Consider the following 18,358-nt stretch of genomic DNA (forward strand, 5'->3'; position numbering starts at 1 on the left):
AATATATTGATTTGTATTCATTATTACAATGAGCAGGTCACAAATCTAGAATTTGCTGAGGATGAAATCAAAGACCTTTATCTTTTGCTCAATATTTCTCTGGTTCTCCACACCTACAGTGCCTACCACAGTGAGAGAAAGACCACCAAGAGCTCCCTGCAGAGACACAGACTCTCCCCCATCACAGCTAGTGAAGACAGGCCGAGTTGGTGATTCCATTGGATGTGTCACACCCACACTGTGTCTATATAGGAATGTGAGCTCTGTAAGTTCCCACAGGCAATGACAGCTAATTGTCATTACAGGGCACCACTCCTGTAAAAGATTTTTTTTAAGTAGAAAAAATATTGTAAAGCTGATATATTTTTGAAATTGCACATGTAAAACAGGTTCGTGTCCAATATTCTCTACAAACTTATGGTAAATATGGGGTTAATATGGCATTCAATGGCAGTTTATATGAGTTTACCAGATTGCAAAAATTAATCCTATATGAGTAGAAAAGTGGGGACAAAATCTAAATGAAAAATAGGATGGGGGGGATGGTTTGGGTATTCTTTTTTACTTTTATTTTTATTCTTATTTTTACTTTTTCTAGTATAAGGAAAATATTCAAAAAACAAAAGATTGGGGTGATGAATGTACAACTATATGATGGTGCTGTGAGCACTGACTGTACACCATGGATGATTGTATGATATGTGAATATATCTCAATAAAACTGAATTTAAAAAAAAGTCCTATATGTAGAATGACAAAATTATTGGATATTGTAACCTGATTGGAAGTATATAAAATTCCCAAACACACAATCCTGCCCTTCCTCATCTCCTTGAACTACTAGGATGCATATTTCAGATGACGAGTGAGGGAAACCCTTTTCTCTGTGTATTTACTAAGAATCACTTGGGGAGGAATCTGTATGTCATGACTTTATATCACCATCTGGACTCCAACTCTCTAAAGACATACCCATTATGAGTTGTATGAACTGGAACAATTAGTTTGAGCTGTCTGGACTTGAGATTTCATGAAACTTATGAAATGGGGATAATAAGGCCAACTTTGTAAAGTCATTTTTAGACTAAAAGAGATGTTTGCAAAAGAAAGTTTTACTAAGAGAGGGCAATACAAACATTATATGTGAGATGTAATAACCTTGTTTCTGAATCCAAACCAATCATAGTTGTGTTCAACTCCAATGGGTAAGAGGGAGATGATGTTTGCAGAGACTCATGAGAGGAAGCCCTGAGAGGCACCTGCCCAGGGCTCAGGCCTGTGTCTTTGTCCCCTGGCTCAGCTGCTCCTGGCCTGGAGCTGGAGCCTGGGCTGGGATCACTCCTGGGCCTCTCTCTCTCCCTTCACTTATTATGCTAAAGCTCACAGCTAAGTTCATTTTGCCTTTCACTTTTGATTCCTGGAAATGGCTGTATTGCTGGGAAGAGGAAGAAGTGAACTGGGGTTTCACTCTCTGTTCTTTAAAAACAAGAATCTGAATGTGCTGACTGCTTTCTTCTCCCCTGCTGATTACTTTCCTGTGAGGGTGGTGCTTGGCTGGAGGATTTGAGTCCTGCCAGCTCCTCACAGGCCATTCAGCCATTCAGAGTGACAGTCAGCTCCTCTCTCTCCGGCGACCACAGGGGACCTGGATTTCACTGGACACCACAGCTAAGGCAAAAAGTTTTCTGCACTGTGGGCTGCAGAGAGCACTACAGCAGACTTCTGCTCCTTTGAAAACATTCAAAGTTCATCTCTGACACAGAAATCTCTTTTCTCTCAGGATCTGGTGAGTGTGAAAACACTTTGCATTGAATATACGTAAAAAAATGGAAGACGAGCAGAAGGGCAGAGGGTGGGTGAGCCTGGAGGCTCAATTTTGGGTCTGAGAACTTGAAAGGCTGAGGGACAGGACAGCTGGAGGAAGGCTGTAAACTGTTTAGAGATTTCTTTGTCCTGTACCATTTGTCACCTCTCAAAGTTTTCTAGCAAATTATGAAATCCATCTAGGTATAAAAATGTTTTTGCAACCATTTTAAATAGTATTATTTTATGGATTTTAAAGTAGATAAAATTTTAAACTCCATTTCACCATACTTTCCTCTCTCATTCTCCAACTCTATTTTTTATGCCAACTTCCTTCTTTCCTCCTTAATATTATATGAACTTTGTTCATGCTTTGAATCATTAAAAAATAACCATGCTTTGATTTTTTATTCATCATTAAAAAATGTTTGTTCTTTTTATTTGTATTTTTTGTTTATTTAGGTATCTATATTCATTGATTTTACATTTTATTCTTATTTTTTCTTTAGGTTGAGACTGCTGTACTTTTTCTGGTTTACTTAGTTAATTGCTTATTCTATTCAGTATTCTCTCTCTCTCTCTTTCTTTCTCTCCCTCCCTCCCTTTCTCCCTCCCTCCGTCCTTTAAAATGTATTGAAGTGTAGCCTACATACAAAAATCCCACTACCCACTATATACAGCACACACATATCACTGTGCATTTGCAGCCTTGGCACAAGGGCCCAGAAGATGGAAGCTGTTTGGTGACCAGAACCAAACATCCCCTCATGCTTATTCCTTCTCTAACTCTCCAATAGGGACCACAATCCAACCGCATGCCCAGAATTGTTTTTGCTGGCTTTGAGTTGTACATAAACGACATCATGTAGCTAGCTGCATTCTTTCATTTCTAGGGCCATGTGCTCAATATTATATCATGTGTTTCATCAATGTTGTGGGTAATGGAGACTTAATTTTCTGATTGCTCCAGATTGTTCCATGTATGAATATGCCACAAATTACTTCTCCATTATAATGTTGATGACTTTTGGCTTCCTTCCAACTTTTATCTAGGACAAATGCTGGTGCTAGTAAAATTCTTGAATATGATTTTTTTATATTTTCATTGTGAAATATAACATGTATACAGAAAGTTACGGCATTCCAAGTATGATTTAACAAGTACTTATAGAGAAAATTGTAAGGAATGTTATGGGTTACTGTTCCAACATTTCAGTTATTTCCTTATTTTGAAATATAACATGTATACAGAAAGGTGAAAACTTTCAAAGTACAATTTAACAAGTAGATATAGAGCAAATTTCAAAGATTGTTATGGATTACAGTTCCTCCATTTCATTTATTTCCTTCTAGCTATTCTAATACCCTAGAAACTCAAGGGTATTAGAATTTTGAGTAATTTCAACCTTTTTAAATACATTGAAACTTGTTTTGTGCCCCAGTGTATGATCTATCTTGGAGAAAATTCCATGAGTGCTAAGAAAGAATACATAACTGGAAATTTGGGATGAAATGACCAGTATATGTCTGTTATGTATAATTCATTTATCACATTGTTTTAAGTTCTCAATTTCCTTATTGGTCCTCTGCCTAGATGATCTATTTATAGAAGAGAACGGTGTATTGAAGTCTCCCAGTATTATTGTAGAAATGTCTATTGCTCCCTTCAGTTTTGCCAATGTTTGTCTCATGTACTTTGGAGCTACTTGATTGGATGCATAAACATTTATGATTGTTAGTTTTTCTTGGTGAAGTGTCTCTTTTATTAATATATAGTGTCCATCTTTGTCTCTTATTATATATTTCCATTTAAAGTCTATCTTGTCTGATATTAGTATAGCTACCCCTGCTTTTTTAGGCTTCAAGTTTCATGAAATATTTTTTTCCATTCTTTCACTTTCAGTCCCTGTGTTGCTGCAGCTAAGATGAGTCTCTTGTAGAATGGTAGAATGGGTCATACTTTCTAAAGCATTCTACCAGTCTGTATCTTTTAATTGGGGAGTTTAATCTATTCACATTCAAAATAATTATTGTGAGGACAGTTCCTGAACTAACCATTTTATCCCTTGTTTTTTATTTGTCCAATCTATTTTCTGCCCTATTCTCTCCTTTTTTCCCTTTAGGTTACCCTTACAAATACTCTTCAGTTATATTCCCTACTCCAGACCTCTCTCTCCTTTCTTTTTCCTCAATAGTTAGAAATTCCTTTAGTATTCCTTGCAGGTCATGTCTCCTGTTAACAAATTTCCTCATTTTTTTCAGCACTTTTTGTCTCTGAAAATTTTAAGCACTCCCTTTTTTCTTTTTAATATGTGATTTTATTGAGACATATTTGCATACCATAAATCACCCAAAGTGTACAATAAATTCATCATAGAATCATTATACACTTGTGTATTTATGAACACAATCAATTTTTGAATGTTTTCATTAATCCACAAAAATAAAAATAATAATAAATATAAAAATAAAAGTAAAAAATAACACTCAAATCATCCCATACCCCCTCACCCCCCTTTTATTCATTTACTTTTTGTCCTCATTTCTGTACTCATCTGTCCACAAACTGGATAAACAGTGTGAGCCACAAGGTTTTCACAATCCTTAACTGTATAAGCTATATAGTTACACAATCATCTTTGAGAATAAATGCTACTGGATTGAAGTCCAAAGGTTTCAGGTATTACCTTCTAGCTATTCTAATACAACAGTGAAAAGGGATATCTATATAATGCATAAGAATAACCATCTGAATGATCTCTTGACTCCATTTGAAATCCCTCACCCACTGAAACTTTATTTTGTTTCATTTCCCTTCCCCCGTTTGATCAAGAAGGATTTCTCCCTGGGAGTCATGTTCCACATTTCCAAGGGTACTTACACTGCTTGGAGTCATGTCCCACGTAGTGGTGAGGGCAGCGAGTCCACCTGACAAGTTGGCTTAGGGAGTGGCCACATCTGGAGAAACAATAGTGTTCTCCAAGGATGACTCAGGCACAAATGAAATAGCCTTAGTGTCTCTTTGCAGTAACAAGCTTCATAAGGGCAAGACCCAAGATCAAGGGCTTGGCCTTCTAAATTGGTAGTGTCCAATGCTTGTGAGAATACCAGGGATTCCCCAGGTGAGGAGGTTTATATTTCCACGTTTTTCTCCAGTCCCTTAAGGGGGATTTGCAAATACATTTTTATCCTCTGCCCAAATTCCTATAGGATGTATAGAGGCTTCACACCAACCTCTAAAAGCATTCAGTTCACGCCCCTTATTCAAGGTTCCATGTAATAATACAATTAACTCATCATGAATAAACTGATCATACAATTCAAATTATATACTGTGCCATAGAGAATAAAGATTTGGAACTAAATAAACATCTCTTCTTTTGGTCTCACACAGAAGTTGAAGTTTTAAAATGCCATCAATATCATCCTTTACCCTTTAGGCTGATTTACCTTAGCCCTAACCAAGTCCATTTCATTCATATCTGTAATTGAAGACTAACATCTTTTCCAGCTTCTTTAACAGTTGCTGTATTGGGTAATGCTGACATTCATAGCTACTAAACTCTAGCTCTGAGTCTCAGGTGTTACACAGATACCTGAAGTTCCAGTGACCCACCAGGTTATACACAAATTGCTCATTATCTGAGAATAAAGAAGTAACCATTACAACTCAGGAATAGATGTGACTGCTGTACGAGCTTACAATCTAGTTACCTTTGCAGTAAGTCTCCCCCTGATAACCTATGCTCTCAGGTTCAATTCTCAGTGCTTGCAATTTTTTTTTTTAATCATCATTTTATTGAGATATATTCACATACCACGCAGTCATACAAAACAAATCGTACTTTCGATTGTTTACAATACCATTACATAGTTGTACATTCATCACCTAAATCAATCCCTGACACCTTCATTAGCACACACACAAAAATAACAAGAATAATAATTAGAGTGAAAAAGAGCAATTGAAGTAAAAAAGAACACTGGGTACCTTTGTCTGTTTGTTTCCTTCCCCTATTTTTCTACTCATCCATCCATAAACTAGACAAAGTGGAGTGTGGTCCTTATGGCTTTCCCAATCCCATTGTCACCCCTCATAAGCTACATTTTAATACAACTGTCTTCGAGATTCATGGGTTCTGGGTTGTAGTTTGATAGATTCAGGTATCCACCACCAGCTACCCCAATTCTTTGGAACCTAAAAAGGGTTGTCTAAAGTGTGCGTAAGAGTGCCCACCAGAGTGACCTCTCGGCTCCTTTTGGAATCTCTCTGCCACTGAAGCTTATTTCATTTCCTTTCACATCCCCCTTTTGGTCAAGAAGATGTTCTCCGTCCCACGATGCCAGGTCTACATTCCTCCCCGGGAGTCATATTCCACGTTGCCAGGGAGATTCACTCCCCTGGGTGTCTGATCCCACGTAGGGGGGAGGGCAGTGATTTCACCTTTCAAGTTGGCTTAGCCAGAGAGAGAGGGCCACATCTGAGCAACAAAGAGGCATTCGGGAGGAGGCTCTTAGGCACAATTATAGGGAGGCCTAGCCTCTTCTTTGCAGCAACCGTCTTCCCAAGGGTAAAACTTATGGTAGAGGGCTCAACCCATCAAACCACCAGACCCCTATGCCTGTGGTCATGTTAGCAACCATGGAGGTGGGGTAGGCGAATACCCCTGCACTCTCCACAGGCTCCTCAAGGGGGGACTACATCTTTCTTTTTTTCCTTGTTTTTCTTTCTTTCTTTTTTTTTTTTTTTAACTTTCCCTTCTTTTTTAAACCAACTGTATGAAAAAAAAAGTTAAACAGAAAACAAACATACAATAAAAGAACATTTCAAAGAGACCATAACAAGGGAGTAAGAAAAAGACAACTAACCTAAGATAACTGCTTTACTTCCAACATGTTCCTACTTTACCCCAAGAAAGTTACCTAATATAGCAACATTTCTGTGAACTTGTTCCTACTATATCCATCAGAATTTAACAGACCATAGTCATTTCTGGGCATCCCCAGAATGTTAAATAGCTTATCTGTTCTTCTTGGATTATTGTTCCACCTTCCTTAATTGCTCTCAACTGCTAGTTCCCCTACATTCTACATTATAAACCATTTGTTTTACATTTTTCAAAGTTCACATTAGTGGTAGCATATAATATTTCTCTTTTTGTGCCTCGGTTATTTCACTCAGCATTATGTCTTCAAGGTTCATCCATGTTGTCATATGTTTCATGAGATCGTTCCTTCTTACTGCCGCGTAGTATTCCATCGTGTGTATATACCACATTTTATTTATCCACTCATCTGTTGAAGGACATTTGGGTTGTTTCCATCTCTTGGCAATTGTGAATAATGCTGCTATGAACATTGGCGAGCAGATATCTGTTCGTGTCACTGCTTTCCAATCTTCCGGGTATATCCCGAGAAGTGCAATTGCTGGATCGAATGGTAGCTCTGTATCTAGTTTTCTAAGGAACTGCCAGACTGACTTCCAGAGTGGCTGAACCATTATACAGTCCCACCAACAATGAATAAGGGTTCCAATTTCTCCACATCCCCTCCAGCATTTGTAGTTTCCTGTTTGTTTAATGGCAGCCATTCTAACCGGTGTTAGATGGTATCTCATTGTGGTTTTAATTTGCATCTCTCTAATAGCTAGTGAAGCTGAACATTTTTTCATGTGTTTCTTGGCCATTTGTATTTCCTCTTCAGAGAACTGTCTTTTCATATCCTTTGCCCATTTTATAATTGGGCTGTCTGTACTATTGTCATTGAGTTGTAGGATTTCTTTGTATATGCAAGATATCAGTCTTTTGTCAGATACATGGTTTCCAAAAATTTTTTCCCATTGAGTTGGCTGCCTCTTTACCTTTTTGAGAAATTCCTTTGAGGTGCAGAAACTTCTAAGCTTGAGGAGTTCCCATTTATCTATTTTCTCTTTTGTTGCTTGTGCTTTGAGTGTAAAGTCTAGGAAGTGGCCGCCTAATACAAGGTCTTGAAGATGTTTTCCTACATTATCTTCTAGGAGTTTTATGGTACTTTCTTTTATATTAAGATCTTTGGTCCATTTTGAGTTAATTTTTGTGTAGGGGGTGAGGTAGGGGTCTTCTTTCATTCTTTTGGATATGGATATCCAACTCTCCCAGCCCCATTTGTTGAAAAGACCATTGTGGCTCAGTTCAGTGTCTTTGGGGGCCTTATCAAAGATCAGTCGGCCATAGATCTGAGGGACTAACTCTGAATTCTCAATTCAATTCCATTGATCTATATGTCTATCTTTGTGCCAGTACCATGCTGTTTTGGCAACTGTGGCTTTATAATAAGCTTCAAAGTCAGGGAGTGTAAGTCCTCCCACTTCGTTTTTCTTTTTTAGAGTGTCTTTAGCAATTCGAGGCATCTTCCCTTTCCAAATAAATTTGATAACTAGCTTTTCCAAGTCTGCAAAGTAGGTTGTTGGAATTTTGATTGGGATTGCATTGAATCTGTAGATGAGTTTGGGTAGAATTGACATCTTAATGACATTTAGCCTTCCTATCCATGAACATGGAATATTTTTCCATCTTTTAAGGTCTCCTTCTATTTCTTTTAGTAGAGTTATGTAGTTTTCTTTGTATAGGTCTTTTACATCTTTGGTTAAGTTTATTCCTAGGTACTTGATTTTTTTAGTTGCTATTGAAAATGGTATCTTTTTCTTGAGTGTCTCTTCAGTTTGTTCATTTCTAGCATATAGAAACATTACTGACTTATGTGCATTAATCTTGTATCCCACTACTTTGCTAAATTTGTTTATTAGCTCTAGTAGCTGTATTGTCGATTTCTCAGGGTTTTCTAGATAGAAGATCATATCATCTGCAAACAATGACAGTTTTACTTCTTCCTTTTCAATTTGGATGCCTTTTATTTCTTTGTCTTGCCGGATTGCCCTGGCTAGCACTTCCAGCACAATGTTGAATAACAGTGGTGACAGCGGGCATCCTTGTCTTGTTCCTGATCTTAGAGGGAAGGCTTTCAGTCTCTCACCATTGAGTACTATGCTGGCTGTGGGTTTTTCATATATGCTCTTTATCATGTTGAGGAAGTTTCCTTCAATTCCTACCTTTTGAAGTGTTTTTATCAAAAAGGGATGATGGATTTTGTCAAATGCTTTTTCAGCATCTATTGAGATGATCAATTGATTTTTCCCTTTCGAGTTTTTAATGTGTTGTAATACATTGATTGTTTTTCTTATGTTGAACCATCCTTGCATGCCTGGAATGAACCCCACTTGGTCATGGTGTATGATTTTTTTAATGTGTCTTTGGATTCAATTTGCAAGTATTTTGTTGAGGATTTTTGCATCTATATTCATTAGGGAGATTGGCCGGTAGTTTTCCTTTTTTGTAGCATCTTTGCCTGGTTTTGGTATTAGATTGATGTTAGCTTCATAAAATGAGTTAGGTAGTGTTCCATTTTTTTCAATGTTTTGAAAGAGTTTGAGTAAGATTGGTGTCAGTTCTTTCTGGAAAGTTTGGTAGAATTCCCCTGTGAAGCCATCTGGCCCTGGGCATTTATTTGTGGGAAGATTTTTGATGACTGATTGGATCTCTTTGCTTGTGATGGGTTGGTTGAGGTCTTCTATGTCTTCTCTGGTCAGTCTAGGTTGTTCATATGTTTCCAGGAAATTGTCCATTTCTTCTACATTGTCCAGTTTGTTGCCATACAGTTGTTCATAATATCCTCTTATAATTTTTTTAATTTCTTCAGGATCTGCAGTTATGTCACCTTTTTCATTCATTATTTTGTTTATATGGGTCTTCTCTCTTTTTGATTTTGGCAGTCTAGCTAGGGGCTTGTCAATCTTGTTGATCTTCTCAAAGAACCAACTTTTGGTGATATTTATCCTTTCTATTGTTTTTTTGTTCTCTATGTCATTTATTTCTGCTTTAATCCTTGTTATTTCTTTTCTTGTACTTGGTTTAGGATTGGTTTGCTGTTCATTTTCTACCTTCTTCAGTTGATCCATTAGTTCTTTAATTTTGGCTCTTTCTTCCTTTTTAATATATGCGTTTAGTGCTATAAATTTCCCCCTAAGCACTGCTTTTGCTGCATCCCATAGATTTTGGTATGTTGTGTTCTCATTTTCATTCGTCTCTATATATTTAGCAATTTCTCTTGCTATTTCTTCTTTAACCCACTGATTGTTTAGGAGTGTGTTGTTTAACCTCCAGGTATTTGTGAATTTTCTAAGTCTCTGATGGTTATTGACTTCTAATTGTATTCCATTGTGGTCAGAGAATGTGCTTTGAATAATTTCAATCTTTTTAAATTTATTGAGGCTTGTTTTATGTCCCAGCATATGATCTATTCTGGAGAAAGTTCTGTGAGCACTAGAAAAGTATGTGTATCCTGGTGATTTGGGATGTAATGTCCTGTATATGTCTGTTAAATCTAATTCATTTATCAGATTGTTTAGGTTTTCAATTTCCTTATTGGTCTTCTGTCTGGTTGATCTATCTATAGGAGAGAGTGATGTGTTGAAGTCTCCCACAATTATTGTCGAAACATCAATTGCTTCCTTTAGTTTTGCCAGTGTTTCTCTCATGTATTTTGTGGCACCTTGATTGGGTGCATAGACATTTACGATTGTTATTTCTTCTTGCCGAATTGCCCCTTTTATTAGTATGTAGTGGCCTTCTTTGTCTCTCAAAACATCCCTGCATTTGAAGTCTATTTTATCTGAGATTAATATTGCTACACCTGCTTTCTTTTGGCTGTAGCTTGCATGAAATATTTTTTTCCATCCTTTCACTTTCAGTTTCTTTGTGTCCCTGTGTCTAAGATGAGTCTCTTGTATGCAACATATTGATGGTTCATTTTTTTTTATCCATTCTGCGAATCTATATCTTTTAATTGGGGAGTTTAATCCATTTACATTCAACGTTATAACCGTGAAGGCATTTCTTGAATCGGCCATCTTATCCTTTGGTTTATGTTTGCCATATTTTTTCCCTCTCTCTATTAATATCCTTTATTGTACCCATACCGAATCTCTTTAGTACTGAACCTTTCTCCAAGTCTCTCTGTCCTGTCTTTGTTTCTCTGTGTGTAGGGCTTCTTTTAATATCTCCAGTAGGGCAGGTCTCTTGTTAGCAAATTCTCTCAGCATTTGTTTGTCTGTGAAAAATTTAAGCTCTCCCTCAAATTTGAAGGAGAGCTTTGCTGGATAAAGTATTCTTGGTTGGAAATTTTTCTCACTCAGAATTTTAAATATATCGTGCCACTGCCTTCTTGCCTCCATGGTGGCTGCTGAGTAGTCACTACTTAGTCTTATGCTGTTTCCTTTGTATGTGGTGAATTGCTTTTCTCTTGCTGCTTTCAGAACTTGCTCCTTCTCTTCTGTGTTTGACGGTGTGATCAGTATATGTCTCAGAGTGGGTTTATTTGGATTTATTCTATTTGGAGTTCGCTAAGCATTTATGATTTGTGTATTTATGTTGTTTAGAAGATTTGGGAAGTTTTCCCCAACAATTTCTTTGAATACTCTTCCTAGACCTTTACCCTTTTCTTCCCCTTCTGGGACACCAATGAGTCTTATATTTGGACGTTTCATATTATCTATCATATCCCTGAGGTCCATTTCGATATTTTCAATTTTTTTCCCCATTCTTTCTTTTATGCTTTCATTTTCCATTCTGTCATCTTCCAGGTCACTGATTCGTTGTTCAACTTCCTCTAGTCTTGTTCTATGAGTGTCCAGAGTCTTTTTAATTTGGTCAGCAGTTTCTTTAATTTCCATAAGATCATCCATTTTTTTATTTAGTCTTGCAATGTCTTCTTTATGCTCTTCTAGGGTCTTCTTGATATCCTTTATATCCCGTACTACGGTCTCATTGTTCATCTTTAGTTCTTTGAGTAGCTGCTCTAGGTGCTGTGTCTCTTCTGGTCTTTTGATTTGGGTGCTTGGGCTTGGGTTATACATATCGTCTGGTTTTTTCATATGCTTTATAATTTTCTGTTGTTTTTGGCCTCGTGGCATTTGCTGAACTTGATAGCGTTCTTTTAGGGTTTGTAGACCAATTGAAATCCTTATCTCTAATTTATCAGATCTACAGCTTTGTGGAGTACACTTTCTCTAACTAACCAGCAGGTGGCATCCACGAGCCACCTGTTCTCCACAAGCCAGTTCTCCCCTGCTTAGCCTTTTTGGTGAGTGGGGGAGTGAGTCTTGTGGGGCCCAATTGGTGTACCAAGCTTGTGTGTGTAGTTGGTGTTGCCTGCCCTGTATATGGGGTGTGTTTCTGGGCAGTCGGGGAGGGCAGGTGGCCCTAACAATCAAATCTCCCTGGTGATCCTAGAGTTTTAAAGCTGCTGCAATAGTCTAATCCTTCAGTTCAGTCCTGCCACAGTTTGTCTCTGCCACTGACCCACAAGTCCTTGTTATTGGCGTATGGCTCCTGAGACTTGCAAGTGGGCCCCTCTTCCAGGCTGTGCACCCCGGGTCCTCTGTTGAGGGATGACTGTGCTATGTCACAGGTGAGTGCTGTCCCTCCAGGGCAGTTCTGGGCTGCTGGGCTGTGTAGGGAGGCTCCCAGTCTGCTCAAATGATGGCTGAGTGGGGCTTTGGTAATTCACACTGCTCCACCTTCCCAACTCTGGGACAATCAGCTGAGGTTGCAGGGAAGGCTAATGTCCACGCCCAGTTTTGTGGTGTCTGCCTGTTATTTGAAGCACTTCCGTCACACTGGGTTGTCTGGGGCAGCTCTGGGCTATGGGGCTGGCGATGGGCAGGAGTGTTTCCTGTCCACCAGGATGGTGGCTGTGAGCGGACACCCCCCTTTTCTTGGGAAGTTGTGGTGTTTAGTGAATTTTCTCAGCCACTGGATTATTGCCTTTTGTCTCAGAGCTCTCTTAGTTCTGCTCTTGACTTGACGTGCCTGAATTGAAAGTCTTTGAAGCTTTCTGTATTGGGCTTCTTAGAGTAATTGTTTTAGAAAAAGAAAAAAGGATTAAAAAAAAGGGCCCTCCTCAGAGATCTAATGGGTTATTGAAATGCTAAGAGACAAAGCAATTAGGGCCATTAAGGAAAGGTCCACAGGGCAGAGAGATCAGCTTTTCTTAGGGATTTGCATATGAGCCTCAGAGTCTGAGCTCTTCCCTTCCCCTTTCTATGTTCACCAGAACTCCAAAAATCCTCCGCTTTTATTTTGGAGTTTTTCGTGTTGTTTTTTTTCTATGGCTGTCTCCTCTCTGCTGGACTGGCTGCTCTCAGATTCTCTGGTGTCTGGTCTCAGTCTATCTATGGTTGGAGTTTGGATCAGTAGAATGAGTTTCTGATAAGGGCTGCCACTGCAGTTCTCCCTTCCCCTTCCCGGAGCTGACAGCCCCTCCTCCCACGGGACTGAGCCTGGCAGGGAGGGGTGCGGGTCCCCTGGCCACAAAAACTTACAGATTTCGCTGATCTCAGCAGTTCCACATTTTCATGAGTGTTGTATGAAGTATGCCCAAAGAGATTGCTCTGTGGTGTCCAGCCCACACAGTTCCTGGCTTTCTATCTACTTTCCTGGAGGAGTAACTAAAACATACAGCTCACCAGTCTGCCATCTTGCCCCACCTCCAGTGCTTGCAATTTATAGTTCGTCCATAGTAGTGAGGCATTTAAATGATTCTTTTTGTTTCTGGCATATTTCACTCAACATACTGTCCTCAATGTCCATTCACATAGTTGCATGCCTCACTATTTCACTCCTTGTAGCCACTCAATATTTCATTGTGTGCATAAACCTCAGCTCATCATTCCATTCATCTGGGCTCTAAACTTAGGCCACCAACATCCATTGCAAACTGTGAATACTACTGCCACATACAGCAGTGTGCAAATGTCCATTCACGCCCTTGCTCTCAGTTATTCCAAGTGTACATCCCATAATTGGGTTGCAGGACCATATGGCAACCCCATATTCATCTTCCAGTGGAAGCACCACTGCCCTCAGGATAGGATGCATCATTCTACTTCCCCACCAACACTGAATAGTTACATCCCTCTCTCCACATTTTCTCCAACACTTATATCCCTATGTTTACTTTTTAGACAGTCTTATTCACTCCCTATACAGTCCTTCCTAATTAAACATTCAATGTTTCATGGTATAATCACATAGTTATGCATTTACCACCACAATCTACATAAGGAGATTTCCATTTGAGATTTTTCTTTTTCTTCAGCTCAGCATTTATATGCTTCTCCGATCTATACCCTCCTCCAGAGTTTTGTACAAGTTGGGGTCATCTCCCTTTTTCACTGGGTATCTGGGGAGAAGTTTTCATTAGCTGCTTATGTCACCATGTTGATGACATCACTCCTCTCCCTGAATTTTTAAGGAGAGCTTTGCATGGAAAAGAATTCTTGCCTGGCAATTTCTCTCTGTCAGAATCGTAAATATATCATACCACTGCCTTCTCACCTCCATGGTGCCCAATGAGTAGTCAATACTTAGTTTTTTGTCATTTCCCTTGTATGTGGTGAATCACTTCTCTCTTGCTGTTTTCAGGACTTTCTCTTCCTCAGCATTTGAGAATCTGATCAGTGCATTTTTCATAGTGGGTGTATTTGTATTTATTCTATTTGGAGTTCTTTGAGCTTTCTTGATTTGCATATTTATATCTTTTATAAGGGTTGGAGGTTTTTGTCAACTATTTCCACAAATACTGTTCCTAGAACTTTGCTCTTCTCCTTTTGGGACCCCAAGGACTCCTATATTTGTGCACTTCATGTTGTCCATGTTCCCCCATTTGTTCTTTTGTGCATTCACATTCAATTGCCTTGTCCTGCAGTTCACTTATTATTTCTTTGGCCACTTCAAATGTGCTGTTTTCGTCCTTAGTATATTTTAAATTTTTTCTGCAGTATCTTTTGTTTCCATAAGATTTATTTTCTATGTACTCCTTCAAATTCTTCTTTATGCTCTTTTACTGTCTTCTTGATGTCATCTTTTTAGCCAACCCATTGAAGTTTTTTTATAGATTTGTGTATACTTCTTTGATGAATTCCTCCAAGTTCTGTGTCTCCCCCAGCCTTTTAATTTGGTCATTTGACTTGTCCATGTCTTCTTGGGTATTCATGTGCTTTGGGATTTTCTGTTGGCTTTGGGGCATTTTCTTATCTTGATAAGGTTATCTTGGAAATGCAGGATTTTTTGGACATTTATATAAAATTTTGCCATAACCACAGCCTGCTGGAGTGCACTTTCCCTGTCTTCCCATCAGATGGTGCTCTTGAACCACCACTTACCTTCTAGCCAGCTTTACCCAAGGGCAGCTGGGCACTGGGTGGGGTCCAAACCAGGTGGAAATCCAATCAGTGCAGCTGTTGTTTGTGTGCACTGGGGACTGCCAGCCCTTGGGTTGGGGATTGGACCCTGTGCATTTTGGCAGGGAGTCCTCTTAAGGGCACAGTGGGTCTGGTGTTTCCCAGGCCTCCATGTGCCTTTGTCACTTGCCCACTGTGTGCCTAGGGCCTCTAGAGCAGGGGAAGGGCTCGTGGTGCTTTCATGTGACACCATCTGTTATCTCTGCCTCTCATTTTTGCACACCATGGGCTTCCATGGAGGAAAAGTAAATGCACTGGGCCATCTGCTTGTGGTCATCACAGGCCCACTGTTTCCCGAGCTCCTTCATGGGAGCTCCCAACTACAGGGCTGAGAAGGATTATCTCCCCAGCTCATTTCTGAGATGGATGTGTGGGAGTGGAGAGCTCTTACTTCCACTGCTCAGCATCCAGCTCACAGCTTCCAGCCCCAGTGGCCCCAGTTGGATAAACTAAGCCCACCCTTTCATTCCTAATTCATCTGCTTTTTCAACCAAGTCCTCACTATATATTGTAGAGGTCCTTCCTGGCTCCTCATACCCTTAAACCACTGTCCTGGGTATTTTCTGCATATTCTTTAGTTTTTTCATGAAGAAGAAGTATGCTCTGCCTCTCCTTTTCAGCCATCTCCCCCAAAGTCTTCTGTATATGAATATTTTTATTTAACTAGAACCTTATTATTTATGCTTTTACCCCAAGCTATAAGCACTCTTTAGATTGGCATTGAACATGTACAACTACAGAGTTTAGATTTTCTCAGGCATAATTGCATGAAAAATAAATAATTTTCAAGCTCTTTCCTAGCTAAATTGACACTTACAGATTTTCAGGGGAGGGGAACCCCAAGAATTTTGTGTTCTTTAAGAAACTGGTATATATAAATGAACTGCTGTATGTTCAATTAGATCTTGAAATCTAAAGAAATTTTTTTTAAGTGAAATGCAGATATACATGTCCATCACTGTTCATATAGTGAAAGGATTGAATGGTAAAGATATGTTCAGTCTCTTTTAAGTGTACTGTTGTAAGTTAATCTAGATGAAAAAAACACTAAAAATTCAGCACTGGTAATCATTTAAAGGAAAAAAGAAACAATCAAGTAAAATGTTGAAGAATGGGAATATATACTCTTCAAAAGGAGAAAACTGTTATCCAACTCAAAAATGAGAAGTGTAGATTTGAAAAACACTCATTTGTCTTTGTCTTAAAATACAAACAAAAATTAGTGGAAAGAGGAAGTCAAGAACCATTTAGAATTCAGGCACGTCTTTGTAAACATGGAACAGAGTACAGTGAATTCACCTTATGAAGGAGATGACTGAAATGAAATTTCTCAAGTTTTATGTCTGCAATAAAATATATTTATGTAAAAGAAATCATTGCACAATTATAAAAAATACAAAATCTGGATTTTTCCTCTTAGGTTTATAATAGATTACCATGCATTTACTTCCACAAGCCTGCTCTGTTTAACAGCACATGCTATATACAAGTATATACATACACACTGATATTTTACCATGAGAATCATGTCTCATCTCAAACAAGTGATATGCCTTTCACCCACACTTATATACTTATGTCCATCATAAGAAATTTAAGTCCTTTCTAAGTGGCACATTTTAGAAAGCTTTGAAAGAGTTTTTTTTTTTTTTAATTTTTTTTTATTGAGATTGTTCAGATACCACACAACTATCCAAAGATCGAAAGTATACAATCAATTGCCCACGGCACTGCCATACAGCTGTGCATCTAACAACACAATTAATTTTTTTTCAATTTTTAGACTATTTTCACTCCTCCAGAAAAGAAATAAGAACAAAAAAAAGGAAACTCAGATCCTCCCATACCCCTAACCATGCTCCTCTCCATTATTGATTCATAGTCTTGGTATAGTATATTTTTTATGTTGATGAAAGAATGTTAAAATACTACTAACTGTAGTATATAGTTTGCAATAGGAATATTTTTCCCTATATGCTTCTCTATTGTTAACTTCCAGGTATAGTGACATACATTTGTTCTAGTTCATGAGAGAGATTTCTAATATTTGCATAGTTAATCACAGACATTGTTCACCACAAGATTCACTGTTTTACACATTCCCATCTTTTAACCTCCAGCTTTCTTTCTGGTGACATGTGTGACTCTGAGCTTACCCTTTCCACCACCTTCACACACCATTCAACACTGTTATTCTCACAACGTGCTACCATCACCTCTGTCCATTTCCAAATGTTTAAGTTCACCCTAGTTGAACATTCTGCTCATAATAAGCAACTGCTCCCCATTCTTTAGCCTCATTTCTATGTCCTAGTAACTTATATTTCATATCTATGAGTTTACATATTATAATTAGTTCATATCAGTGAGACCCTGATATTTGCCTTTATGTGTCCATCTTATTTCACTCAATATAGTGCCCTCAAGGTTTCTTCATCAACCCATTTCTTTTAAGATATTTCAGTCATACACACTATACATTCCGTCCTAAGTAAACAATCATTGGCTCCCTTATAGTCATGTATTTATGTATTGAGCACCATTGCCACTCTATATAAGGACACTTCTATTTCTTCCACAAAGATGGAGGAAGAGTCAAAGAAGGCAGAGAGGCAAAAGAAAAAGAAAAGAGAGAGGAAAAAAAAACTTGATAGCTAGAAAGTGACAAAGGGAAAGATAGCATTAACCTGAAGTAGAGTAAAGAGTCAGACAACATCACCAATGCCAGGAGTCCCTTACTCTTCCCCTATTCCCCACCCCTCCATATGCATTTGCTTTGGTATATTGCCTTTGTTACATTAAAGGAGGCATAATACAATGTTTCTGTTAATTCTAGCCTCTAGTTTGCATTGACGGTATTTAGCCCCAATCCCACCCTATTTTTAACACTTGGCAATGTTGACATTCATTTGTTCTACCTCATGTTAAAACATATTTGTACCTTTTATTACAATTGTTGAGCACCCTAGGTTTCCCTGAGTTACACAGTCCCAGTCTTTATCATTTGTCTCTTATTCTGGTGTCCTACATGGTCCCAGCCTTCCTCTTTCAACCATATTCACAGTCATCTTTGTTCAGTGTACTTACATTGCTGTGCTACTATCTCCCAAAATTGTTTTCCAAACCTCTCACTCCTGTCTTTTCCTGTCTGCAGTGCTTCCTTTAGTGTTTCCTGTAGAACATGTATCTTGTTCATACACTCTGTCATTGTCTGTTTGT

General features: G+C 38.5%; 3 protein-coding genes across 5 annotated transcripts in view; 2 read left to right on the top strand and 1 right to left on the bottom strand.

Moving 5' to 3' along the window:
• Positions 1–18,358, top strand: part of LOC119520029 (immunity-related GTPase family M protein 1-like) — a 379,546-nt gene that overhangs the window by 143,148 nt on the left and 218,040 nt on the right. The window lies entirely within an intron of this gene.
• Positions 1–18,358, bottom strand: part of LOC119520038 (immunity-related GTPase family M protein-like) — a 215,708-nt gene that overhangs the window by 27,977 nt on the left and 169,373 nt on the right. The gene's annotated exons all lie outside the window — the stretch shown is intronic.
• LOC119520025 (T-cell-specific guanine nucleotide triphosphate-binding protein 2-like) overlaps positions 1,510–18,358 on the top strand; it is a 212,247-nt gene continuing 195,398 nt past the window's right edge. The window contains exon 1 of one of the 2 annotated variants that reach the window (XM_037817780.1): positions 1,510–1,786. The gene's annotated coding sequence lies outside the window, so the exon portion shown is untranslated. The remainder of the gene's footprint in view (positions 1,787–18,358) is intronic. The other variant, XM_037817779.1, reaches the window with a different exon arrangement.

The sequence above is a fragment of the Choloepus didactylus genome, chromosome 24 (assembly GCF_015220235.1).
Source record: "Choloepus didactylus isolate mChoDid1 chromosome 24, mChoDid1.pri, whole genome shotgun sequence".
Classification (NCBI taxonomy): Eukaryota; Metazoa; Chordata; class Mammalia; order Pilosa; family Megalonychidae; genus Choloepus; species Choloepus didactylus.